The sequence below is a fragment of the Sturnira hondurensis genome, unplaced genomic scaffold (assembly GCF_014824575.4).
Source record: "Sturnira hondurensis isolate 20B ecotype Veracruz unplaced genomic scaffold, ASM1482457v3 Scaffold0001221, whole genome shotgun sequence".
Taxonomy (NCBI): Eukaryota; Metazoa; Chordata; class Mammalia; order Chiroptera; family Phyllostomidae; genus Sturnira; species Sturnira hondurensis.
In genome coordinates this window covers 7,577,450-7,587,507 of record NW_028073852.1, presented here as the reverse complement: position 1 = coordinate 7,587,507, position 10,058 = coordinate 7,577,450, and positions in this window count along the sequence as shown.

The window sequence follows — 10,058 nt, the reverse complement described above, 5'->3', positions numbered from 1 at the left end:
AGTTTCATTCCCGAAGGAATTCTCTTTGGCAAATGATCACGCGGGGCGTCCTGGCCGGTGCCAACTGCAGGTGGGGCAATTGCCAGTTCACCCGGTCGGACATCTCTGTGGCCTGCTGGTCTCTGTGGAGGGTTAATGCAATTTCTCGAAGGCTGGCATTCCAAGACCAGGACCGGAGCTCCTCTCCCATGGAGCATTTCCACGGCCCAGAGCAGCAGGGTGAGGGCTGAAATGGGGGTGGGCTGTGATAGTGGTGTCTTTGCTGGCTGCTTCCAAAAGAGGGTGGGCGTCTCAGTTCTTATAGCCTGGGGGCTACACACGCTTTTCATGAAACAGGCATTTCGTCTTTGGCAATGGGCAGCCGGGGCTTTGTCGGCCACAGGAGGAGACGGGGTCATAGCCATAAAGCAGGCTCATTTCTCCACTTTGTCCAGGGTGTAGCTGCTGCACACACGCTTCTCCTCTGCACCTCTCCACCCTTCTATCTATTGGGTAAAGGGAGAACTACGGTCACATTTTACAAACGAGGAAAAGGAGGCTCAGGCAAGTAGCGTGAGATGCTGCCAATCACGCAGTTGGGAAGTGGCAGAACCCGGAGTTGCCCCCAGGTGTGTGGCTCGTGCCTGGGCTTGGGGCTTAAACAGGCGTGAGTTCAAATGCTGGGTCTGCCTCTTGCTTACTGTGTGCCCTGGGACAAGGCGCTCTACCTCTCTGAGCTTCCGTTTCCTTGGCCAGGGTGACAGTCCATCCACCCACCGATGACGGCTAACATCCAGCCACTGGTCTTCACACCTACCACTGCTCCCTGCTGAAGCCCCACAAAAGCCCTCTGAGCCCCGTGCTTTACACATCATCTCCGTTTTTCCGAAGAGGACTCTGAAGCACAGAGAGACTTTGTAACCTGCATGGGATCACACAGTTGGGAAGTGGAGGACCTGGGCTTCAAACCTGGGCAGCCTGGCCCCGCTGCATCAGAATGCCTTCCCCACAGACACTTGAGAAGTTTAAACCAGTCATTTATGTAAATGGCCTAGTAGGTAACAGATAAATGGGGCTCCCTTCTTAGCCTGTCTCAACTCTCCTTAACTTGAGGATCTGAGGGGAGACTGTGGGGCTGGGGAGCCTGCGGAAATTCTACAGAAACAGCCTGGTAAGGTCCCTCTGGGCTCCAGGCTGTGGGGCTCTAGAAAGAATCCACACAAGGCTGGAAGGTCCTAGGAAAACAAACCCTCCTGAGGCCTGGCCCGGCAGGATGTAACTGGATTCCTGCTCTGGCCTCTTCATTGAGCCCAGTGAGGCCCAGCAGCCTGGCCCTTTGCCCCTGGAAGGGGTAGGCCCCGGGTCACGGCGGGGTGGGCGGAGAGGTCAGGAGGGGCAGTGGGGAGGGTTCCCGGCAGGGGTGCTCTGTGCAGCGCCCTGGCACCCCAGCACCCCCCTTCCCCACCCCGAGCAGCTGCTAGCGTCTGTCAGCCACCCTGCAGGGCGCAGCCGGGGGCCCACTGGCCTCTACATCTTCCTGACAGGCCCCTCTTCTGAGGCCAGGAAAAAACAACAATGGTTCCTCCCCTCCTGGCAGCCCGTTTGTTAGATGAAGGCCGGGCACCGGCACCTTTAACCTCCTCAAAGTCAGCATTTCCCTGTCAAGGCCCCCGCAGGCCTGAGAGACAGAGATGGAGAGAAATGGCTCTTTGTGGAAAAAAGGCCGGAGGCCAGGAGGCCAAGGGGAGTGGGGCTTTCAGGAAGGGAGGGGACCCTGTTTCTGCTTGTCGCTGGAGGTGGCAGGGGGAGGAAGAGGAAAAGCGTGTGTTGGGAGGAGGGGCCCTGAAGTGGGCAGTTGACTCGGCCACGCCTGAACCATCCCAAACAACTTGGAATTTCCCCCATTGTGCACGGCCAGCCAGCTGAGTGTTCTTGGCGCCCTGGACCCCACCCACCTGTGCCTGGAGCTGCAGGGTGTCAGAGGTGGGACCTGGGGCTGCAGGTAGAAGACTCGGGTTGAGGATAGGGCCTTGCCTTTCATCAGCCGCGTGGGCTCAGGCAGGTCCTGAGCCGCGGGTTTCTTGCTGGCAGGTGGCTGCTCTGCGGGATGTCCGTGAAAAGACCTGGCTGACTGCAGAGGGTGATGCACACGGGCAATTCTCTTTCCGTGCTCTGCTGGCCCCCAGGGCATGGCATGTCCCAGTGGAGGATGAAGATGGCTCATCTTAGCCCCCAAATACCCTCTCCTATGGCCATATAACAGAAGGTCAAGGTCATGGCCTCGGGAACCAAGAGAGCATGGGTTCAAACCCCAGCTCTGCTGTTAATAAGCTTCATGGCTTTCAGCAACTCGCTTTCTCACTTGAGCCTCAGTTTTCTCATCTATACATTGGGGATAAACTTTTTCTCCTTCCCCCACTCAGTTGCGGAGAGAAGTGAGTGAGGCGAGCCTGGAGCATCGTTTTTAGTGATACCAGCTAGATGATGCTGAAAATACCTGAGGTTTTCATCTTAAGGACAACTCAACTCAGGCCTGTGGAATGTTTATGTGCCACCTAAGAGGGACGAGATGAAATGATTAGCGCTCACTCAGAAGGCCGAACGTCCGAGGCAGACAAGACACCTTTCCTGAGCGAGACCTCGGGGGTGGGGCAGGAGACTGGCACACTTTCAATATGGTGGGAACTTCACGGGACTGGGATCTGTACTGGGGCCTGGCCTTCGTCTGGAATGCGCGTGTCCTTTGCTTCTCAGATGGCTCCGAAGAAGCAGGGTCACTCCTGCCCTCCAGGACTGCGTGAGGCTCAAATAACAAGATGAACAGGACGGAGTTGAGGGAACCACAGCATACAGTCCTCGTGGCTGCCCCCGTGGGGCATGCAAGGTGGGGCCAGACATTCCACCCCAGGAAACCTATGATGGGGTCTTTCGCTACGACATCCTCGAAAGGGCTGAGTGCATAGAGACAGACCCCTCAGATGAATGTCTTCTCTCCCAGATATACATCTTAAACTTTGGTGCTGGCCATCATGTGCCCACTGCCAAGGTCGTGGGCAGATGCCTTGAAAGCACAATACACGGAGGGGCCTGCGTTGGAACCTTGGGGTTTGGGAGTCACGTGACCTTGGTTTCCTCAACAGAAAAGCAGAAGCTTGCTGTACAGACGACACACAGGCACCCAGAGGGGGCTCAGCAAACGTTCAATCTCCAGGGCTTCTGTGCCTGGCGGAGTCGGGCCAGCCAGATAAAGCACAGGAAGTCCAGGTTGAGCGTGCTCCATGCCACATTTGGAACACACACTGAAACATCGTTTGTTGTTTATTGGAAATTTAAATTTAATTGGGTGTCCTTCCTCCTCCTCCTCTCCCCCTCCCCAAGTCTGGAAACCCTAATCTAACGCAAAAGTCGTCTTCAAGACGGAAGAAGGCTCGGGTCTTACCTTCAGGGTATGTGCACTTTGACAGAAGCCTCTGGAAGGCATCTCCAAAGGAGGCGTTGGGGCGGGGGTGGGGGTGGGGGTGGGGTGGTGGTCCGGTAGGTTTGCAGGAGGAGCCCCAGAAAGGTCTCCCCTGGAGGCCTTTTGAGACAAAGCAGGAAGGAGGGGAAGGGTGTCCAGGTGGGGAGGGTGAGGACAAAGGTGAGCACCCCTGGGCAGGAAGTGCTGAGAGAGAGGAGGAAGGTGGCCACCAGTGCCGGTGGGGAGCCGGCTTGGGAGAGTCCTGGGCCCCCCTTCCCAGGGGTGCACTTTTGCCACCCTTGCTTTCAAGGCAGCAGTGCCATTATTTCGGGGGGGAAACCAGCTAACCAGATAGGACAGCAAACTGGGAATTTATGTGGTGTGGGAACAGCTCGGGTTTCCCTCACTGTTTATCCAGCAGTATTTTTTAAAACAGAAATCAGCGAGAGGGTAACCACAGCTGTGAGTTACTGGCTCTGGCTGCAAGGCGGGGTGGGGGGGGGCAGTGGGGAGGGGGCGAGGTCTCCTCCATAGCACTTTGCTCTGCATTAGCTTGGACGTTGCTAAAGGAATATGCCCTTCCCCAGCCAGGGTCCAGGTACAAAGGGTGGGCAGGTCCTAGGTCGAGCTCTCTCCTCCAGGACAAAGGCCAGCATCCCCAAGGGAGCTTGAATCCTTAGAGATCACTCAGGTAGGCGTCATGACCCTACATGGGACCAGGCCTGGACACACCAGCTAGGGAAGCCGGCTGGGAGGGAGACACAGGAGTCTGATGAAAGGGAGAGGGGCACCCACAGCTCCGTGGCGTGGGCCAATTTTGCCTTGCAAGAATGTGGGCCTAGTTTTACCAGATCATTCTACATTTTTAAAAGAGCCATGATTCTAGATTTTTATAGGTGATGTCTCAATTTTTAAATGTTGGCATTTAAAACACTGTTGCTCAATTAAAAGATGCCAACAGGCACAATCTGGTCCTTGAACTGGCCACTTGCCTGCTCCCATTTTACAGATGACAAAGCTCAGGCTCAGAGAGGCCTAGTGGCTTGTCCAAGGTGGCACAGGTTGCTACTGGGGAAACCTTGGGTCCAGGACACTGGTCCTATACTCCTTTCCCGAGCTAACAGTTTTGTTGGCTGAGCCTGGGGGTCTCACCAAACGGTTCTGCAGGGTTTCCCAAGCAGGTCGCAGTTGCACAGATGGGACATTTGCAAACACCCCCATAATTGACTTGCTTCTGACAGTGGCCCTGAGGGCATGGGGCTGGCAGTAATCCATCTTCCATGGGTGGGGACCCCGAGGCTGTGAGAAGCTAGGAGACTTGCCGATCAACAGCCTTAGGAAGGGCTGGGGCCTGGTCCTCCAAGGACGGATGGGGATTTTTCCACTTCCAAACTCTGTCATCCTCAGGGGTGAGGGCGGGGGGAACAGCCTGAGATGGGTTATGAACACCTAAAAGGGACCAGAAAATGGATGGGATACTTGGGTAAACTGAATATTCTTTGTAACTGAAAGTTAATTGAAAATCCATAGGTTATCAATTTTCCAAGCAAGAGAATAAAATAGAAGGTATTTCAAAGAGCAATTATACGAGGCATGGTTTAATCTTTCTTTGATGATTCTGAAGGCATTTCAGGGGAATGTAATGCCTCGGGGTGTCATTACGAACACCAATAATTACTGTGTAGAGCTGTGAGACAAGTCCTCATCAATCCCCTCCCGGCTGTTTGGGGTGTTCTGATTGCAGCGCAGGGCGGTGCGCGCGCCTGTGTTCTGAACTGCTCTCTCTGCCGCGGTCCTTTTCCAGGTGGTGTTGCTGACAAAGCAGTGCCCTGGGAGGAAGCCCACCAACCTTCACCTTCTCCTGTCAAACTGGGATGATACCGACACCTTCAGGACTCACGGTAGGAGGTTCTATTTCACAAAGGGGTGAGGGTCACACCCCCAGGGTCAGAGCAGGAAGGCGTCTCAGGTCATGAAGCGTGCATCAGCTTCATTTTACCAGGGAGGGGTCCGAGGCCCAGAGAGGTCAGGGCCCTTGTCTAAAGTCACACAGCTGGGGGTGGGGTGGGGGTGCTGGAATCTGGGGTTTCTGGACTCTTCCTGTATACCACACCAAGGCAGAAAAGTCCCGTGGAGAGCAAAAGCTTAACACAGGGTCACATGTGCAAACAGGGTCTCTCCGGCCACAGATCTCCCGGGCCTCAGGAGACTGGTGTGCAAACCCCTTAGTTCAGGGGGGGCAGGAACCTGGGCTGGGACAGCTGAGACGCCAATGTGAGGTTTGTGGTTTCGTGAGTGTCGGAGCATTTTACTATGTGGTGATTTTGAGGGTTCAGGCTCCCAAGGCCTTTCTTCTTTTAACTGAAGAAATAAATAAAGCCCCCCTTGGCCGTGGAGAAAGGTAGGTGCAGTGCAAAGCGAGGAGAGCAGCAGCCTGGAAGGACTCCGAGGTACGGAGCAGTAAAGGCCAGAAGAAGAGAGCAAGCTGGCCTCCTCTGAGCCCCCAGAGACGGGGACCGTGGGGGCGCCACACACAAGCGTGTGCGTGTACATGTATGCACGCCTTGTCCCTACACAGAGCCCACCCGTCATACAGAACCGAAGAGAGAGGCTCAGCACACCATCCCCATGTGCGTGTTTGTGACAGAGGCTGCTGTGTGTATGTCCTCACCCTTGTGGCTGAGCCCCTGTCATCCGGGCAGAAAGGCCAGAGTGGGGGCAGGCACACACAGACACCTACTCCCACTTTTGGCATCCTAATAGTTCATGTCCCAGGTCTTGGACCTGCAGAGCATCTCACATGCTAGTCAAAGGGTCCTGCCTGATCGTCTGTGGAGGAGCTTTCACCTACAGGCAGAGGAAGAATATGAAAAACTGGTGCAAGCCTTTAAAACAGAGTTTTAGCATTGGGAGGAACAGGACGACGGGCCCGGGGACGCCATCTGGTGGTTATCACCAGAACGGCAGCACATTCAGCTGTAAGCCCAGGCCTAAGCTTCCGCTCTTCCAGAATGTGTGGACCGGCCTCTGACCCTAGCAGGGCGGAAGCGGGTGGGGTGCCAACCCCCTGTGGCCTCACAGCTGCATGCAGACACGGAGGGCGGAAAGCAAGCCATGTTCAGGTTATGAACCCCTCTCCTCCAACACAGCCCCAGGCTTACATCTGCCTCACTTGCCATTTTCTGGATTTTAAATGGAAGATGATGGGAACGCCAGTGGACGGAGCAGTCTCCGGGGTACCAGGATGAAACACGCGGAGCAAGTGGGAGAGAGGTGGTGTGTGTGTGTGGGGGGGCTTGTGTTGTCTTATACAGCGTGGGCAGGGGTGGCCACTCCAATACGGTGGAAGAGCAGAGGCCTGCTGGAAGCAAGGGAGGGAGGGAGCAGGTGGAAATTCCGGAACAGAGGAGGCGGAGAGAACAGCAGCGTGGGCAAATGCACAGACGCAGAGAAGCACTCAGAGAGGCGGATGAGGTGGCGAGAGGTCAGACGGGCAGCTGAGTGGGAGGAGGGGCACCCAGGGCAGGCTACTGTGTACGTTGTTACCCCATCTTGTTCCAACACGGGCATGAAGGCAGCCCTCGGTGTCCTCCATGGAGAGCGCCACCCTGAACACTTGGCCACGTGTTAGACTTGGCAATGACAAACGCTGGTGCCTCCCTCTGTTTCTCACACAGTCCGGTTTCAGAGATGAGACACACTCACCTAAAACAATAGCAAGACATATAAGACAGCACAAGGTGTAAGTGCTGAGCAGTGTGGCGCCCACAGGCGTTTGCAGCCTGGAAGGTCATTCGGGGCTGGAGTGGTCACAGCAGTTGTCTTGGAGGACTTGACGGTGTGAGCCTCCTATGGCTGCATGGAGGACAGGGGGTGGGCCATCAGAAGTGGGGACAGTCTGGGCAAAGGATGGCAGGGCATGAGAAGTGTCACTCTGAGAATAAACGTGCCCCCTTGCAGGAAGAACAGAAAGTGCCTTGATCCTTCATTTAATACGTGATTATTGAGCTGGGCACTGCACCCCAGCGAGTTACTTACTGACCAGATGACCTTAGGTGAGCCTTGGGCAGCCTGGCGACAATAACACCAGTGAAGCTGGTGTGTGCATGTGGGGACAGTGGGATGAATGGGTCACGGTGTCTGCCCAGAAAGAGTTCACAGTCCAGAGAGGGGAAGGTGGAAGACCTGCTAACTCCAGGTGGAGATTCCAACTCACTGCTGCAACTGGCTGAGGGGTGTGGAAGGCTAGCCACTCAGCAGACCAGGGCTGAGGTCCCCACTCTGCGTGGAGCAGCCGGGCCTGCCTCTCCTGCAATAAACTTTCCCAAGTAAGCTTGTGCCTCCAAAAGGCACAAAAGGAAACCTCTCAAAGCCAGTCTCCTCCATGTACCTCGGGAGCTGACCTCCCAGAAAAAGGCTTATAAATGTAAGACTCTCTCATCAATACATAAACAGGCACTGAGCACCCACCTAGGAGATCAGAGAAGAGGCCCCTGGCCAGGGACCTCCTGCAGGGCCTCCCTGGGGTGGCCCAGCAGGCTCTCCAGGCAGAGAGCGACTGGGCTAAGGGAGTGGGCACAGCTGCCATGGATTGCTCATCAGAGTGGAGAGGTCTCGGGCAGGGCTGGCCTGGGGAGGCCCAGGTAGGGAGGGGCTGCGTAGATTCAGGAGGCCCAGAGGAGGGGGGGAGGTGTGTGAGGTGGTGGGTGGGTGTGTGCCAGGAGGGATGTGAAAGAACCAAGCAAGAATGCGAAGGGAGTGTCCTAGTCAGGGCGTATGGGACATGAACAAAGCAGGCTGGCCAGAGGGAAGGTTCGGTGGAAAGCAAGGGGAGCTACTGCCGGGAGGGTCCTAAGAGCCAGAATGCAGAGTGGGGAATGCGGGGTGAGGGGTCCAGAGGGCAAGAGAAGGTGCTGAAGTTGTGGGGGTGGGCAACGTTTGCACAGGCGCACTGGAGGGGGAAGTGGGGGGGGGAAGGGGAAGGAGGCCATTTGGGAACCTGAGAGAGCAGTTCCCTGGGGGTGCTGCTGCAGGCTGGGGGGCGGGGGGCAGGGGGGGAGGCAACAGGAGGCAGCAGGACTGGACTCTGCAGGAGCCGGGAGCGTCCCATGTCCTGTAAACGGCCCTCCACACCCCTCAGCAGCTCTGGGTTCAGCGGGTCTCTAGGATTTGCCACTGGGATGCCCCTCCGCTGGCAGAGGCTCCTTGAATCCCTTGCAGAAGCAGCCACAGACCTTCTAGGTCTGAGGGGAGCTTCATATTTGGGTGAGGGGAGCACCTGTATTTGGGCAGAGCAGTCCAGCCCGCCCTGAGTATTGTCACTGATCAGGTTTCCGGGGCAGGGTCGCCCCCAGCCAATGCCCCTCTGGCCTCTGACACTTTTTTCCCGGTCTCCTTCCCTCCTCTCTTTCTTGACTTGGGACTCAGAAGGTTCAAGGCCTGGCTGTGCCCCTCACTGGCTGTGCGACCAGGGTCAAGCCCTGTAGAGGCTGTTAACCTTCTCTTCAGCCCTTGCTTCTCCTGGTTAAACGCCTTTGCTCCTCTAACAGGGCCCCCACCCCTTGTGCCTCACTCCCCACCTCAGAGGGGTCAGGCTGCAGTGAAAGGTCAAAGTGAAAGGGCACAGCTGTTCTGGTTGCTGCTCCCCTGTGGGGAGCAATGTTCCCCAGCAGCTCTCAGGGAGGCTCTGAGCCCTGGGCAGCCACCCTCCAGAAAGCACTCAGGGTGACAGGGGACCTGAATCTTTCCTCTGCCAGAGAAGGTCACCGTGGCGACTGCTCCCAGATCCCAGGCCAAGACGAAGTCCCTCCAGCTCCCCAACACTGACTGTGTGGCTGGTCTCTTCCCCGCCTGGGCACCTGGGCCATCTGTCCCTGAACTGGAGAAAAGTCTGCATCTTGAATCCCTCCTTGGCTGGGGGGAGGCTGGTGAAAGTCCCGGCCACGAGGGTCCTTGCTGCTGCATCCCAAGTGCCCCCTCTTCCTCCAGAGGAGGCCGGACCTCTGGAACCTCAGCCTGCAGCTCCCTTTTGTCCCTCTTAGAGCAAAGCCCTGTTTCTGGTCATTGGGTTTGATGGCATTAGCAGTGGGGAGGGTACAGAGCAGCCAGGTTAGGGGACTCGTGACAATTTTTCCCTAAGGAGAAGAGAAGAAAGTGGGGGTGAAAGGCAGGTGGGACTGGGACAGCTGGAAGGGACCCCCACCTCTGCTGACAACCCCCAACCTCCAACTTCACAAGCTCTGTGATTTGCCCTCCTTACTTACTACAGCAGCTGCGTGCGCTTGAGTTTAATTATTTCTCTCACATTGACACCAGGGACATCTCTGAGTCGTGGATCACAGAGTGACCCTGTGATCACAAACCGGTGACCCAGTGTTTTCAGGGTGGTCGACCCTGAGCACCTCGGTTGCTTTGGGCAGCTTTCTAGAGCGCGGATGCGCCCCTTCCACTGGATTCTCTGAAGTGACAGAGACCACGCCCCTCTTCCTTCCACACCGAGCTGCCTCCCGCACTTCCACCACTTCCTTCTATCCAGGAGCCTGGGCAAAAAAACCCTGCAGGCTCACCGAGGGGGAAACGGAGGCATTGAGAAACAGAGCCGTTCAGTGACTGGCTGGGACCA